Consider the following 17,376-nt stretch of genomic DNA (forward strand, 5'->3'; position numbering starts at 1 on the left):
GTTTAAATCTTACTGTTATTGATAAGGGGAAAAAGGAACTTTTTAAATTGGAAAGCCTTCATTAAAAGAAAACTTGAGGAATCAAATTTTGTATTTAGGGGACAGAAGAGATGAACTTTTAAATAACAATCTTGAAATTCAGACACACAGATATTTACACTCTGTTTTTCTAAAGTAAATCCATAACCATGAAGTAGAATCTTTCGAAAGACATGTCAGATGTATTAATCTGAATTCCTCTTTCAAAGAAATGCACAATTAAATGAACTGTGTAAGTCAAGAATGTTGTCAGATAAGAAATCAGCAAAATTAACTATCTTATTACTGATCATACAGATGAGAAAGAAAAAGAACCTCTTGCTCAAATTGTGGATGGGAAAGAACAGTTTTTAGTTTTCAGCTTCTGTACTTATGTTTATGATTAATTCATTTCTTTATATTGTATTATCGCTATCTAGATGGATATAGCCATGTATACATAGATACATACTTATACGTTGATAAGTTTCAGTATAAAACTTTGACGTTATGTTTTTCCAAGTCCAAATTCTAAGAAATTAGTGAAATATTAAATCTCATAATTCAAGCAGGTCCCACCGAGATTTGAACTCGGATCGCTGGATTCAGAGTCCAGAGTGCTAACCATTACACCATGGAACCCCGCCATACGTGAGGGATTTTTCCATTGAGACAAAAGAGAGCGCATCATTGCGGGGGCTTTTCTTACATTGATGAAAAGATATCTCAGTTGAATGCTCATAGTGTAAAGAGCGATAATGTGATTTGATTCTTTTCAGCTACATTCTCCATAACAGTGTTAAATGTGCAAACGTTTATCAGGACATGCAATTTACAAAATAATGATCATCTTTGACTGAAGAATATTAAAACATTCTACATTTCCAAACTACTACATCCATTTCTCTGTCTCTCACATGGGTGGCTCCAAAGAGCAATGGTTGGCACTTTGGACTTTGCATGCAAAGGTACCAGTCCAATTCTTTGAGGTACTTCTTTACTACTCTTGACCTTTTCCATTTCTGTCATCTTTGTTTATTGATAGCTCCAATCCAACACCAGTAGGTTGAAAGAGACAAATATTGACTCCTTTCAAAATGTCCAACAGCTTGAACAAGTTACAGAAATACAAACGTTATAATACTTTTACATCACATTCCTAGACAAAATAGTGTGACATTACAAAATCATATCCTGTTTTTCTGAAATGCATTTCAGAGGGCTGATTCCCAGCATTCCTTTTTGAAGATTTCCACACTATTGAAAAGGCGAATATAGCACATTTTGAAAGAGATGGTTTCTTAAATCAAACCTAGAGAACCACAATGACGGTATCATTCAGATAGTAGAAATGTTTTTTGTATATTAGTATGGAAATTGTGAAATAAAACATTTCTCATGCTGATTTTCAACAGTCGATCTGCAATCATGAAAAATAAGCTTTTGCTTGGAGGCCTCAAAGGTACTGATCTAATTTTCTTTTTTACAATTATTCACAGATCGTATGATATGCTTTGTACAAATCAACTATGTTGTTAGATCAAAATTGATTAAAAAGTGACTATCTCAATTTCAGGACATATAGAAGAGGAAGGAGAAGGCGCTCATGTTTCAAATGCGGAGAGGCAACAACTGTTCATTATTTTCACCTCTATTAATTATATGTATTTTTATAATGTATATATTTATATTTTCCGATAAATATACATAGACATATAGCGATATATAGGGAGATACATACATATAAGTTGATACGTACAAGTTTATAAGTAAATGAGATGTTTTTCCAATTAATACTTCTAAGAACTGAATGGAAACAAAATCGTAAAGTTTAGATAAGTCCCTTTGAGCTTTGTACTTAGATCCCTGTTTTCAGAGTCCAGATTGACAAGCATAACACCATCAACCCACCTGTACTAGGTTGAGCTTTCCGTTTTGACAGAAGAGATTGCATTCACGGGGAAATGTTAATTTTTATTGCAAAATCTTATCTCACATAAAAAGTACTGTTCAACAGAGTCATAGCGTTACTTGAGTCCTTTGTGCAACATACTTCCCTAACATAGTTCAATGGGCAAGAGTTCAACAGAATAGAAAAGTAATACAATTCTGTTTGTCTTTGACTGTAGAAAATAAAAAATGGGAAATGTCCACATTGCTGCAGCAATTTGCTCCCCTGTCACATGGGAGGTTCCATGGTGTAATGGTTAGCACTTTGGACTTTGAATCCAAGGATCCGAGTTCAAATCTGGGTGGGCCCACTTTCATGACTTATGACCAAATCTTTTTCTGTCAAGTGTATTCATAAATATCATAAATCTAACACGGGTAGAGTGAAACATTAATTTATTGATTGTATTTTAAAAGTCTATTTGATGTGAGCAAATTATAGAACTTTTAGAACACATGGAAATTAAATTGCTCAAAATAATGAGACATTTTGTGAGCTGACTCTGTTTTCTCAAACTCATCACAAGGGGCTGATGCAAGATATTACTTGTTTAAATCTTACTGTTATTGATAAGGGGAACAAGGAACTTTTTTAATTGGAAAGCCTTCATTAAAAGAAAACTTGAGGAATCAAATTGTGTATTTAGGGGACAGAAGAGATGAACTTTTAAATAACAATCTTGAAATTCAGACACACAGATATTTACACTCTGTTTTTCTAAAGTAAATCCATAACCATGAAGTAGAATCTTTCGAAAGACATGTCAGATGTATTAATCTGAATTCCTCTTTCAAAGAAATGCACAATTAAATGAACTGTGTAAGTCAAGAATGTTGTCAGATAAGAAATCAGCAAAATTAACTATCTTATTACTGATCATACAGATGAGAAAGAAAAAGAACTTCTTGCTCAAATTGTGGATGGGAAAGAACAGTTTTTAGTTTTCAGCTTCTGTACTTATGTTTATGATTAATTCATTTCTTTATATTGTATTATCGCTATCTAGATGGATATAGCCATGTATACATAGATACATACTTATACGTTGATAAGTTTCAGTATAAAACTTTGAAGTTATGTTTTTCCAAGTCCAAATTCTAAGAAATTAGTGAAATATTAAATCTCATAATTCAAGCAGGTCCCACCGAGATTTGAACTCGGATCGCTGGATTCAGAGTCCAGAGGGCTAACCATTACACCATGGAACCCCGCCATACATGAGGGATTTTTCCATTGAGACAAAAGAGAGCGCATCAGTGCGGGGGCTTTTCTTACATTGATGAAAATATATCTCAGTTGAAGGCTCATAGTGTAAAGAGCTATAATGTGATTTGATTCTTTTCAGCTACATTCTCCATAACAGTGTTAAATGTGCAAACGTTTATCAGGACATGCAATTTACAAAATAATGATCATCTTTGACTGAAGAATATTAAAACATTCTACATTTCCAAACTACTACATCCATTTCTCTGTCTCTCACATGGGTGGCTCCAAAGAGCAATGGTTGGCACTTTGGACTTTGCATGCAAAGGTACCAGTCCAATTCTTTGAGGTACTTCTTTACTACTCTTGACCTTTTCCATTTCTGTCATCTTTGTTTATTGATAGCTCCAATCCAACACCAGTAGGTTGAAAGAGACAAATATTGACTCCTTTCAAAATGTCCAACAGCTTGAACAAGTTACAGAAATACAAACTTTATAATACTTTTACATCACATTCCTAGACAAAATAGTGTGACATTACAAAATCCTATCCTGTTTTTCTCAAATGCATTTCAGAGGGCTGATTCCCAGCATTCCTTTTTGAAGATTTCCACACTATTGATAAGGCGAATATAGCACATTTTGAAAGAGATGTTTTCTTAAATCAAACCTAGAGAACCACAATGACGGTATCATTCAGATAGTAGAAATGTTTTTTGTATATTAGTATGGAAATTGTGAAATAAAACATTTCTCATGCTGATTTTCAACAGTCGATCTGCAATCATGAAAAATAAGCTTTTGCTTGGAGGCCTCAAAGGTACTGATCTAATTTTCTTTTTTACAATTATTCACAGATCGTATGATATGCATTGTACAAATCAGCTATGTTGTTAGATCAAAATTGATTAAAAAGTGACTATCTCAATTTCAGGACATATAGAAGAGGAAGGAGAAGGCGCTCATGTTTCAAATGCGGAGAGGCAACAACTGTTCATTATTTTCACCTCTATTAATTATATGTATTTTTATAATGTATATATTTATATTTTCCGATAAATATACATAGACATATAGCGATATATAGGGAGATACATACATATAAGTTGATACGTACAAGTTTATAAGTAAATGAGATGTTTTTCCAATTAATACTTCTAAGAACTGAATGGAAACAAAATCGTAAAGTTTAGATAAGTCCCTTTGAGCTTTGTACTTAGATCCCTGTTTTCAGAGTCCAGATTGACAAGCATAACACCATCAACCCACCTGTACTAGGTTGAGCTTTCCGTTTTGACAGAAGAGATTGCATTCACGGGGAAATGTTAATTTTTATTGCAAAATCTTATCTCACATAAAAAGTACTGTTCAACAGAGTCATAGCGTTACTTGAGTCCTTTGTGCAACATACTTCCCTAACATAGTTCAATGGGCAAGAGTTGAACAGAATAGAAAAGTAATACAATTCTGTTTGTCTTTGACTGTAGAAAATAAAAAATGTGAAATGTCCACATTGCTGCAGCAATTTGCTCCCCTGTCACATGAGAGGTTCCATGGTGTAATGGTTAGCACTTTGGACTTTGAATCCAAGGATCCGAGTTCAAATCTCGGTGGGACCACTTTCATGACTTATGACCAAATCTTTTTCTGTCAAGTGTATTCATAAATATCATAAATCTAACACGGGTAGAGTGAAACATTAATTTATTGATTGTATTTTAAAAGTCTATTTGATGTGAGCAAATTATAGAACTTTTAGAAAACATGGAAATTAAATTGCTCAAAATAATGAGACATTTTGTGAGCTGACTCTGTTTTCTCAAACTCATCACAAGGGGCTGATGCAAGATATTACTTGTTTAAATCTTACTGTTATTGATAAGGGGAACAAGGAACTTTTTTAATTGGAAAGCCTTCATTAAAAGAAAACTTGAGGAATCAAATTGTGTATTTAGGGGACAGAAGAGATGAACTTTTAAATAACAATCTTGAAATTCAGACACACAGATATTTACACTCTGTTTTTCTAAAGTAAATCCATAACCATGAAGTAGAATCTTTCGAAAGACATGTCAGATGTATTAATCTGAATTCCTCTTTCAAAGAAATGCACAATTAAATGAACTGTGTAAGTCAAGAATGTTGTCAGATAAGAAATCAGCAAAATTAACTATCTTATTACTGATCATACAGATGAGAAAGAAAAAGAACCTCTTGCTCAAATTGTGGATGGGAAAGAACAGTTTTTAGTTTTCAGCTTCTGTACTTATGTTTATGATTAATTCATTTCTTTATATTGTATTATCGCTATCTAGATGGATATAGCCATGTATACATAGATACATACTTATACGTTGATAAGTTTCAGTATAAAACTTTGACGTTATGTTTTTCCAAGTCCAAATTCTAAGAAATTAGTGAAATATTAAATCTCATAATTCAAGCAGGTCCCACCGAGATTTGAACTCGGATCGCTGGATTCAGAGTCCAGAGTGCTAACCATTACACCATGGAACCCCGCCATACGTGAGGGATTTTTCCATTGAGACAAAAGAGAGCGCATCAGTGCGGGGGCTTTTCTTACATTGATGAAAAGATATCTCAGTTGACTGCTCATAATGTAAAGAGCGAAAATGTGATTTGATTCTTTTCAGCTACATTCTCCATAACAGTGTTAAATGTGCAAACGTTTATCAGGACATGCAATTTACAAAATAATGATCATCTTTGACTGAAGAATATTAAAACATTCTACATTTCCAAACTACTACATCCATTTCTCTGTCTCTCACATGGGTGGCTCCAAAGAGCAATGGTTGGCACTTTGGACTTTGCATGCAAAGGTACCAGTCCAATTCTTTGAGGTACTTCTTTACTACTCTTGACCTTTTCCATTTCTGTCATCTTTGTTTATTGATAGCTCCAATCCAACACCAGTAGGTTGAAAGAGACAAATATTGACTCCTTTCAAAATGTCCAACAGCTTGAACAAGTTACAGAAATACAAACTTTATAATACTTTTACATCACATTCCTAGACAAAATAGTGTGACACTTATGTTTATGATTAATTCATTTCTTTATATTGTATTATCGCTATCTAGATGGATATAGCCATGTATACATAGATACTGGAAAGGGGCGACCACTCGGTCCCCCCGAATGTATGGCGGAGTACCACGATCCCCCCGGGAAGCCATCTTGGGCGGGAGGCGAGTCTCGGCTGGTATGCCCGAAGCGGCGTAGCCGGGGCGTGCCTTTTCCCGCCCTAGAGTGGGTTGGCCTAGACACTGACGCGGCTGGCCACGCCCTTGGGGCAGGCAGGGGCGGGTTTACGCCCGCCCTGAAGACGGATAAAAGGAGAAGCAAGATCAGAAGGCATCCTCTTGTTCCTGTGCTCTGAAGCTGCACCTCCTCGCTGCACGTGAGCTCGAGACGGAACGAAGAGCCAATTTTGAGCGTTGTAATCGTTCTTGTTTGTTTTTCAGATACTCTGTTGGAGAATGCCGAAGAAGGCGGGAAAGCGCATGACTACTGACCAGATGCTGCGCGTTCTCATGAAAGAGATGACCGAACTAAAGAGGCGAATGGATGAAAACGATGAAGGGGGACCGAAACGTCCTTTGGCGGGAGCAGCCCCGGGAGGGAAAAACAAGAGGCCCAGGAGAGGAACAGCTGGGAAAGACATCCCGGGTCCCAGTACCCCGCTCGAGGCACCCACTCCCGTGCCGGAGGAAGGGAATCCGATTCCCGTTGTGGTCACCCCCGTGTCCGGGGAAGATATGCCGCCCAAGCTGGCAGCACAAATAGCAGCGTGGTTGAGTAAAGGTAGCGAGGGCGCCACGGCTGTCGACGCACAGGTGCTGATGAAGCAACTGCGTGAGTCACGGGAGGCAGCGAAGGTGTCCACGCCGGCTGCAGCTGTAGAGAAGCCACAGGGGACTGGTTCAGTAGCAGAGGCAGCGTCCGGTTCAGGTAAGCGGCCATTGCCGATTGCGAGGGATGAGTCAGCACCCTCTCGTAGGGAAAAGTTGGGTCAGCATGTTCCTTTGGCTATTAAAGAGAAGATATGGGCAGGGGAGTACGTAAACATCTTCTCGTTGCTTACTGATCACTATGAGATGGAGCATGTTAAGGGCCAGAAGGATCTCATGCATCCGAGTGTTTGGCGCGCAAAAATGGCCGCCTTTAAGGTAAATGAAAACATTGGCAATTGGGGCAAAGCGTGGGGGGTTTTTACATCGATCTTGGGGGAACGAAGGCCCGATCTGTTACCCGAATTGCCGATTTATCAGTCACGAATCATGGGGTACTCGGTATCACACGAGGGTAATCATTGGTTCTGCTATGATAACCTGTTTAGGAAGGCTAAAGAACATGATAAAAACTTAACGTGGGATTGTTATGATTCTGTGTCATGGTCCAAAATGGAGGATACTGGTATGTTAAAATTGCCATTAGTAGGGAGTAACGTTGGCGAATCCTCCCGCCAGTACGCGGGGACGCCCTTTCGATCAGGTGCGGGTACCGACAATTACTCGAGGCCTGCCGGCAATACAGGAAAAAGGGGGGTTTGTTGGAACTTCAACAGGGGTAAATGTACTAGGCCCCAGGGATCGTGCAAATTTAGACACGAATGTAGTGGGTGTGGGCAATCATCCCATCCTGAGTCCACGTGCAGAGCCAAAACGGGTGATAACGGGGGTAGAGGAGGCGCCAAACAGGTCTAACATAGTCCGAGGGGCGCCTTTACCTACCCCGATTGATACCTTGGCAATGATTCCTTGGCTCAGTGAATACCCGGATCGTACTTCTGCTGGGGTGTTGCGGAACGAGTTTTCTTATGGTTTCCGCATCCCAGTGGGGGACTTTCAAGGTGTAGAGAAATGTAAAAATCAGCTATCGGTCTTCCAGCATACGACCGTGGTACAGGATAAGATCAGGAAGGAGGTTACTCGAGGTCGAGTCGCCGGTCCGTTTAGTGTACCACCGGTTCTTAACTTTGTTTGTTCCCCTTTAGGTGTGGTCCCAAAGAAGGACCCGGGTGAGTTTCGGCTGATACATAATTTGTCAGCCCCACGTGGTCTTTCCGTAAACGAAGCGATAGACCCGGAAGTGTGTTCGGTGCGGTACGCATCCTTCGATGAGGCCGTAGCCATTTTGAATCGCCTGGGGCCCGGGGCGCTGATGGCAAAATCTGATATCGAGTCAGCGTTCCGGTTGCTCCCGGTACATCCAGACGATCAGCGTCTCCTAGGTTTCATGTTTCAGGGTCATTATTACATGGATAGGTGTATGCCGATGGGGTGCTCTATATCTTGTGCCTATTTCGAAAAATTCAGTAGTTTTCTACAATGGGTTTTCACAAGGAAGACGGGTTTCCAACATGTGATGCATTACCTTGATGATTTTTTGTTCCTGGGGGCAGCCGGGGATCCGGAATGTGGGCAGGCTTTGGCGCAGTTTTGTGTCTTGATGAATCAGTTTGGCGTGCCATTGGCACCAGGTAAGACTGTGGGGCCTTCCACTTGCCTCGAGTTTCTGGGGATCGAGTTAGACTCCGGAGAAGGTTGTTTTCGTTTACCAGCTGACAAAGTGTCAAAGTTCAGGACATCCCTGCAAATGTGTATAAGTGGACCTAAGGTTAAGCTGCATCAATTACAGCAGTTAGTTGGCCAGTTGAATTTTGCCCTGAGGGTTATACCAATGGCCCGCCCCTTTTCCCGTTCGATTGCTCAAGCCATGGTCGGCCTGAAGGAGGGCCATCATCGCACAAGGCTCTCGGCAGAGGTCCGCCAGGACATGCGCATTTGGTTGGCATTTCTGGCGGATTTCAATGGCTGAGTCGTCTGGAATAAACCGGCCGTGTCCTCTGAGGAGCTGGGGCTGTGGACAGATTCGGCAGGGAGCATAGGTTTCGGTGCCATCTTCGGCACAAGATGGTCTGCACAAAAGTGGCCGACATGGTGGCATGACAGTGGACTGACAAGTAACATTGCTTTCCTGGAACTTTTCCCCATTTTAGTGGCCCTGAGAACTTGGCCCGAGGGGTTCAAAGATCACTCTGTGGTATTTTGGTCGGACAATATGACCGTGGTCGAGTGTATCAATAGTCAGGCAGCAAGATGCAAATGGATTTTGAGACTGCTCAAGGAAATTTTTTACTGTGTATGCAATTGAATGTGCTATTCAGAGCAAGACATGTCCCAGGGGTAATGAACCAGGCGGCTGATGCACTGTCTCGTTTTCGTATGCAGGCTTTCTGGGGTTTTCTTCCCACAGCGGACCCGGAGCCGGCACCCTTTCCCGAAGCTCTCTGGTCTCTCGGTGCCCCGAACTTCGTAACCTCGTGGGAGAGAGCTTAGCACCCAGGACGAGGAAGGCATATGAAGGGGCGTTCCGGTCCTATTTAGCCTTTTTGGGGACTGATAGAGAGGAGCTTTGGGGCCAGGAGGAGTGGGTGGTTAATTTTCTGATGTCCTTACATTTGGTCGGGAAATCGGTGGCCACGGCTCAGAGGCATCGGGCTGCCATTTCCTTTGTTGCTAGGGCTCATGGTATCCATGACCCGACAGCGTCTTTCGTTGTACAGAAAGCGCTACGGGGGTGGCAACGCCTTGAGGGTCGAAGAGTAGACGAGAGGCGCCCGATAGGTTTGGATAGGCTGGCCCAGTTATTATCCAGACTCCCTGCTACGTGTTCATCTCAGTTTGAGACGGTGTTATTCCGAGCCGCTTTTACGCTGGCATTCCATGGGGCTATGCGGGTAAGCGAACTAGTGGCGAGGAACAAGCAGGATGTGACAGGAGGATTGTGCCAGGAGCACGTCCAGATCAGAGGGGAGACAATAACGGTCTCATTTGTCAGGTCCAAGACCGATCAAAGTGGGATGGGTGACTGCGTAATCATACGCAGGATTCCCGGGTCCTCCATGTGCCCGGTAAAGTGTTTAGAAGATTATTTAGCACGAAGGGTGGCATCATGGGGGGGGACCTTGTTGAGACACGCTGACGCCACCCCACTGACAAAGTTTCAGTTTCAGCGGGTGCTTGCGATGCCGATTGCCGCTGCGGGCTTGAACCCGGGCGAGTTTGGGACCCATTCCTTTCGGATAGGGGCTGCTACAGAAGCTACAGCCAGGGGTCTGAATGTGGAACAAGTTAAACGGGTGGGGCGTTGGTCCTCCAATTGTTATAAAAGGTATGTGCGGTTGCACATGTTGTGAAGCTGTAACAATGTACTCACGCTTCTTGTTTTTGTTTGGTTTTCAGTTGCGCAAGCCTACGAGGCGGGGCGGACTTTGCAGTCGACCCAACACCGGGCCAGCGGTCAGACATCACCGGCTGTGAAAAAGGAGGTGTGGGTCGTGGGCCACTCATACGTGAGACGTGCCGCAGACGTATTCAAGGCAGGTGACATGATTCACGTAGCTGGGGAATACGGGTACAGTGTGTCCTTCTACGGAAGAGGCGGTCTCTGTATTGACCAGTTTCAATCATTTTTTGAGGGTTTGCTAGGGCGGACGAGGTCACCGCCGTCTGTAGTCATAGTACATCTTGGGGGTAATGATTTGGTCACCACTGGTAGACGACTTCTTCTTGAGGCGATGCTTTCCACTGTAAGTTGGTTAGCGAGGAGAGTTCCAGGGTGCACAATTGCGTGGTCCCATATGATCCCACGAAAAGTGTGGCGGGGGGCTATTTCGGTTCCTGCTTTAAATCATTCTGTTAGAAAGCTTAATAACAAAGTGAGTAGGTTGTTCCGTTCCAAGACACTGCATTCTATTTCGCATGGGTGTATTAATGATGACAGTATGTATTTGGGGGATGGAGTGCAGTTGTCTCGGGTGGGGAATGAGTTACTCATAGGAGACTTCTTAGCATGGCTAAAAACGTTATACCATGACCTTTAGGTAGGAGTGTTGTGGGGGGTCCGGATAGCCGGTCAACTATCCGGCCTGTGGCGGTAAGGTCATGATCGGTGAGCACTAATTGGAAGATCCCTATGAGTGGGCGTCACCCAGCACGGATGGGAGCGCTCGGGGGAGGTGGCCATTGGCCCCTCAACGGGGAGGCGGTCCCTTCTAAGGATGGGTCGCCGAAAGAAAAGGAAAGGCGGTCAAGGCCCCTTCCTGGGTAGGAGGGGTTACAGCCCCCTCCTGGGGAATTTCCCGGGGCCAGGACGTCTGCGACGGCAGATGTGGTAAGTTGTGTGGGGTTTGGGGGGGTCTACGCTACCTTCTAGATACCTCACACGAGTCCTCGTACGACCTCTAAGTGGCGTCGAGTTTTATTGGGGCCCCCGTCAAGTCAAGGGAAATTGGTAATTGCACTTGAGGTACGCCTCTGGGCCGCCCCTCACAAGTGAGGGCGATATTTCTGGGTTAGGGATCTTGACACCGGTTACGACCTTGCCGTTGGCCCTTAAACGTTAGGATGTACAATTTCAAAATTTCAAGTAAATGTTTTGTAGGATGTTAGTTCGGCTAGGAGAACCTTTGTATTAGAGAATCTGTTAAGGTTAGCCAAACATCGCAATGTGGTAATGAAATTGTACATAATATGAAACTGTTTATTTAATGTTTTAATTTTGTTTCATATTTTAATAAATACGGCCGGGAGGGTTACTCCCTCCCGTCTTCCAAAAACTTCAGAACTGTTTCCGGTTTCCCATCCTTGGGGATTGTGTTGAGAGGGGGTGGCGGGTATCTCAGCCATATGGAAAGGGGCGACCACTCGGTCCCCCCGAACCTATGGCGGAGTACCACGATCCCCCCGGGAAGCCATCTTGGGCGGGAGGCGAGTCTCGGCTGGTATGCCCGAAGCGGCGTAGCCGGGGCGCGCCTTTTCCCGCCCTAGAGTGGGTTGGCCTAGACACTGACGCGGCTGGCCACGCCCTTGGGGCAGGCAGGGGCGGGTTTACGCCCGCCCTGAAGACGGATAAAAGGAGAAGCAAGATCAGAAGGCATCCTCTTGTTCCTGTGCTCTGAAGCTGCACCTCCTCGCTGCACGTGAGCTCGAGACGGAACGAAGAGCCAATTTTGACCCACCCACCAGCCCCTGAGGACAGCAAGTGGTTTTTGAATAAAGTTGATGGATAACTCTGATTTTCGTTTACAGGTTGTGGTATTATCGTGATGATTTTGAGTATGTAATAAAGAATGGTCGATTTGTGTTACGTTTCGCAAATAAAGAAATTCTGCTTTAGTGTTCATTGGTAAGCATGCTTTTAATAAAATTGTAGTTGCTACTGTCTTTTTAGTTTACTCATTTAGTTAGCATTGTCGTATTTATTTTGGTCGGGCGGTAAGGTCATGATCGGTGAGCACTAATTGGAAGATCCCTATGAGTGGGCGTCACCCAGCACGGATGGGAGCGCTCGGGGGAGGTGGCCATTGGCCCCTCAACGGGGAGGCGGTCCCTTCTAAGGATGGGTCACCGAAAGAAAAGGAAAGGCGGTCAAGGCCCCTTCCTGGGTAGGAGGGGTTACAGCCCCCTCCTGGGGAATTTCCCGGGGCCAGGACGTCTGCGACGGCAGATGTGGTAAGTTGTGTGGGGTTTGAGGGGGGTCTACGCTACCTTCTAGATACCTCACACGAGTCCTCGTACGACCTCTAAGTGGCGTCGAGTTTTATTGGGGCCCCCGTCAAGTCAAGGGAAATTGGTAATTGCACTTGAGGTACGCCTCTGGGCCGCCCCTCACAAGTGAGGGCGATATTTCTGGGTTAGGGATCTTGACACCGGTTACGACCTTGCCGTTGGCCCTTAAACGTTAGGATGTACAATTTCAAAATTTCAAGTAAATCTTTTGTAGGATGTTAGTTCGGCTAGGAGAACCTTTGTATTAGAGAATCTGTTAAGGTTAGCCAAACATCGCAATGTGGTAATGAAATTGTACATAATATGAAACTGTTTATTTAATGTTTTAATTTTGTTTCATATTTTAATAAATACGGCCGGGAGGGTTACTCCCTCCCGTCTTCCAAAAACTTCAGAACTGTTTCCGGTTTCCCATCCTTGGGGATTGTGTTGAGAGGGGGTGGCGGGTATCTCAGCCATAATACTTATACGTTGATAAGTTTCAGTATAAAACTTTGACGTTATGTTTTTCCAAGTCCAAATTCTAAGAAATTAGTGAAATATTAAATCTCATAATTCAAGCAGGTCCCACCGAGATTTGAACTCGGATCGCTGGATTCAGAGTCCAGAGTGCTAACCATTACACCATGGAACCCCGCCATACATGAGGGATTTTTCCATTGAGACAAAAGAGAGCGCATCAGTGCGGGGGCTTTTCTTACATTGATGAAAAGATATCTCAGTTGAATGCTCATAGTGTAAAGAGCGATAATGTGATTTGATTCTTTTCAGCTACATTCTCCATAACAGTGTTAAATGTGCAAACGTTTATCAGGACATGCAATTTACAAAATAATGATCATCTTTGACTGAAGAATATTAAAACATTCTACATTTCCAAACTACTACATCCATTTCTCTGTCTCTCACATGGGTGGCTCCAAAGAGCAATGGTTGGCACTTTGGACTTTGCATGCAAAGGTACCAGTCCAATTCTTTGAGGCACTTCTTTACTACTCTTGACCTTTTCCATTTCTGTCATCTTTGTTTATTGATAGCTCCAATCCAACACCAGTAGGTTGAAAGAGACAAATATTGACTCCTTTCAAAATGTCCAACAGCTTGAACAAGTTACAGAAATACAAACTTTATAATACTTTTACATCACATTCCTAGACAAAATAGTGTGACATTACAAAATCATATCCTGTTTTTCTCAAATGCATTTCAGAGGGCTGATTCCCAGCATTCCTTTTTGAAGATTTCCACACTATTGATAAGGCGAATATAGCACATTTTGAAAGAGATGTTTTCTTAAATCAAACCTAGAGAACCACAATGACAGTATCATTCAGATAGTAGAAATGTTTTTTGTATATTAGTATGGAAATTGTGAAATAAAACATTTCTCATGCTGATTTTCAACAGTCGATCTGCAATCATGAAAAATAAGCTTTTGCTTGGAGGCCTCAAAGGTACTGATCTAATTTTCTTTTTTACAATTATTCACAGATCGTATGATATGCTTTGTACAAATCAACTATGTTGTTAGATCAAAATTGATTAAAAAGTGACTATCTCAATTTCAGGACATATAGAAGAGAAAGGAGAAGGCGCTCATGTTTCAAATGCGGAGAGGCAACAACTGTTCATTATTTTCACCTCTATTAATTATATGTATTTTTATAATGTATATATTTATATTTTCCGATAAATATACATAGACATATAGCGATATATAGGGAGATACATACATATAAGTTGATACGTACAAGTTTATAAGTAAATGAGATGTTTTTCCAATTAATACTTCTAAGAACTGAATGGAAACAAAATCGTAAAGTTTAGATAAGTCCCACTGAGCTTTGTACTTAGATCCCTGTTTTCAGAGTCCAGATTGACAAGCATAACACCATCAACCCACCTGTACTAGGTTGAGCTTTCCGTTTTGACAGAAGAGATTGCATTCACGGGGAAATGTTAATTTTTATTGCAAAATCTTATCTCACATAAAAAGTACTGTTCAACAGAGTCATAGCGTTACTTGAGTCCTTTGTGCAACATACTTCCCTAACATAGTTCAATGGGCAAGAGTTCAACAGAATAGAAAAGTAATACAATTCTGTTTGTCTTTGACTGTAGAAAATAAAAAATGGGAAATGTCCACATTGCTGCAGCAATTTGCTCCCCTGTCACATGGGAGGTTCCATGGTGTAATGGTTAGCACTTTGAATCCAAGGATCCAAGTTCAAATCTCGGTGGGACCACTTTCATGACTTATGACCAAATCTTTTTCTGTCAAGTGTATTCATAAATATCATAAATCTAACACGGGTAGAGTGAAACATTAATTTATTGATTGTATTTTAAAAGTCTATTTGATGTGAGCAAATTATAGAACTTTTAGAACACATGGAAATTAAATTGCTCAAAATAATGAGACATTTTGTGAGCTGACTCTGTTTTCTCAAACTCATCACAAGGGGCTGATGCAAGATATTACTTGTTTAAATCTTACTGTTATTGATAAGGGGAACAAGGAACTTTTTTAATTGGAAAGCCTTCATTAAAAGAAAACTTGAGGAATCAAATTGTGTATTTAGGGGACAGAAGAGATGAACTTTTAAATACCAATCTTGAAATTCAGACACACAGATATTTACACTCTGTTTTTCTAAAGTAAATCCATAACCATGAAGTAGAATCTTTCGAAAGACATGTCAGATGTATTAATCTGAATTCCTCTTTCAAAGAAATGCACAATTAAATGAACTGTGTAAGTCAAGAATGTTGTCAGATAGGAAATCAGCAAAATTAAGTATCTTATTACTGATCATACAGATGAGAAAGAAAAAGAACCTCTTGCTCAAATTGTGGATGGGAAAGAACAGTTTTTAGTTTTCAGCTTCTGTACTTATGTTTATGATTAATTCATTTCTTTATATTGTATTATCGCTATCTAGATGGATATAGCCATGTATACATAGATACATACTTATACGTTGATAAGTTTCAGTATAAAACTTTGACGTTATGTTTTTCCAAGTCCAAATTCTAAGAAATTAGTGAAATATTAAATCTCATATTTCAAGCAGGTCCCACCGAGATTTGAACTCGGTTTGCTGGATTCAGAGTCCAGAGTGCTAACCATTACACCATGGAACCCCGCCATACATGAGGGATTTTTCTATTGAGACAAAAGAGAGCGCATCAGTGCGGGGGCTTTTCTTACATTGATGAAAAGATATCTCAGTTGAATGCTCATAGTGTAAAGAGCGATAATGTGATTTGATTCTTTTCAGCTACATTCTCCATAACAGTGTTAAATGTGCAAACGTTTATCAGGACATGCAATTTACAAAATAATGATCATCTTTGACTGAAGAATATTAAAACATTCTACATTTCCAAACTACTACATCCATTTCTCTGTCTCTCACATGGGTGGCTCCAAAGAGCAATGGTTGGCACTTTGGACTTTGCATGCAAAGGTACCAGTGCAATTCTTTGAGGTACTTCTTTACTACTCTTGACCTTTTCCATTTCTGTCATCTTTGTTTATTGATAGCTCCAATCCAACACCAGTAGGTTGAAAGAGACAAATATTGACTCCTTTCAAAATGTCCAACAGCTTGAACAAGTTACAGAAATACAAACTTTATAATACTTTTACATCACATTCCTAGACAAAATAGTGTGACATTACAAAATCCTATCCTGTTTTTCTCAAATGCATTTCAGAGGGCTGATTCCCAGCATTTCTTTTTGAAGATTTCCACACTATTGATAAGGCGAATATAGCACATGTTGAAAGAGATGTTTTCTTAAATCAAACCTAGAGAACCACAATGACGGTATCATTCAGATAGTAGAAATGTTTTTTGTATATTAGTATGGAAATTGTGAAATAAAACATTTCTCATGCTGATTTTCAACAGTCGATCTGCAATCATGAAAAATAAGCTTTTGCTTGGAGGCCTCAAAGGTACTGATCTAATTTTCTTTTTTACAATTATTCACAGATCGTATGATATGCTTTGTACAAATCAACTATGTTGTTAGATCAAAATTGATTAAAAAGTGACTATCTCAATTTCAGGACATATAGAAGAGGAAGGAGAAGGCGCTCATGTTTCAAATGCGGAGAGGCAACAACTGTTCATTATTTTCACCTCTATTAATTATATGTATTTTTATAATGTATATATTTATATTTTCCGATAAATATACATAGACATATAGCGATATATAGGGAGATACATACATATAAGTTGATACGTACAAGTTTATAAGTAAATGAGATGTTTTTCCAATTAATACTTCTAAGAACTGAATGGAAACAAAATCGTAAAGTTTAGATAAGTCCCACTGAGCTTTGTACTTAGATCCCTGTTTTCAGAGTCCAGATTGACAAGCATAACACCATCAACCCACCTGTACTAGGTTGAGCTTTCCGTTTTGACAGAAGAGATTGCATTCACGGGGAAATGTTAATTTTTATTGCAAAATCTTATCTCACATAAAAAGTACTGTTCAACAGAGTCATAGCGTTACTTGAGTCCTTTGTGCAACATACTTCCCTAACATAGTTCAATGGGCAAGAGTTGAACAGAATAGAAAA

The 17,376-nt window shown here is 40.9% G+C and overlaps 4 non-coding genes across 4 annotated transcripts; 1 reads left to right on the forward strand and 3 right to left on the reverse strand.

Annotated features, from left to right (window-relative positions):
• Positions 1–588: 588 nt before the first annotated feature.
• Positions 589–660, reverse strand: TRNAQ-CUG (transfer RNA glutamine (anticodon CUG)). Its single transcript has one exon. It is a non-coding gene; the product is annotated as a tRNA-Gln (tRNA).
• Positions 661–4,724: 4,064 nt separating this feature from the next.
• On the forward strand, positions 4,725–4,796 carry TRNAQ-UUG (transfer RNA glutamine (anticodon UUG)). The gene has a single exon. It is a non-coding gene; the product is annotated as a tRNA-Gln (tRNA).
• Positions 4,797–5,622: 826 nt separating this feature from the next.
• Positions 5,623–5,694, reverse strand: TRNAQ-CUG (transfer RNA glutamine (anticodon CUG)). Its single transcript has one exon. It is a non-coding gene; the product is annotated as a tRNA-Gln (tRNA).
• A 7,644-nt stretch (positions 5,695–13,338) lies between these two features.
• Positions 13,339–13,410, reverse strand: TRNAQ-CUG (transfer RNA glutamine (anticodon CUG)). The gene has a single exon. It is a non-coding gene; the product is annotated as a tRNA-Gln (tRNA).
• Positions 13,411–17,376: the final 3,966 nt, after the last annotated feature.

The sequence above is a fragment of the Lissotriton vulgaris genome, unplaced genomic scaffold, assembly GCF_964263255.1.
Source record: "Lissotriton vulgaris unplaced genomic scaffold, aLisVul1.2 SCAFFOLD_4450, whole genome shotgun sequence".
NCBI classification, from domain to species: domain Eukaryota; kingdom Metazoa; phylum Chordata; class Amphibia; order Caudata; family Salamandridae; genus Lissotriton; species Lissotriton vulgaris.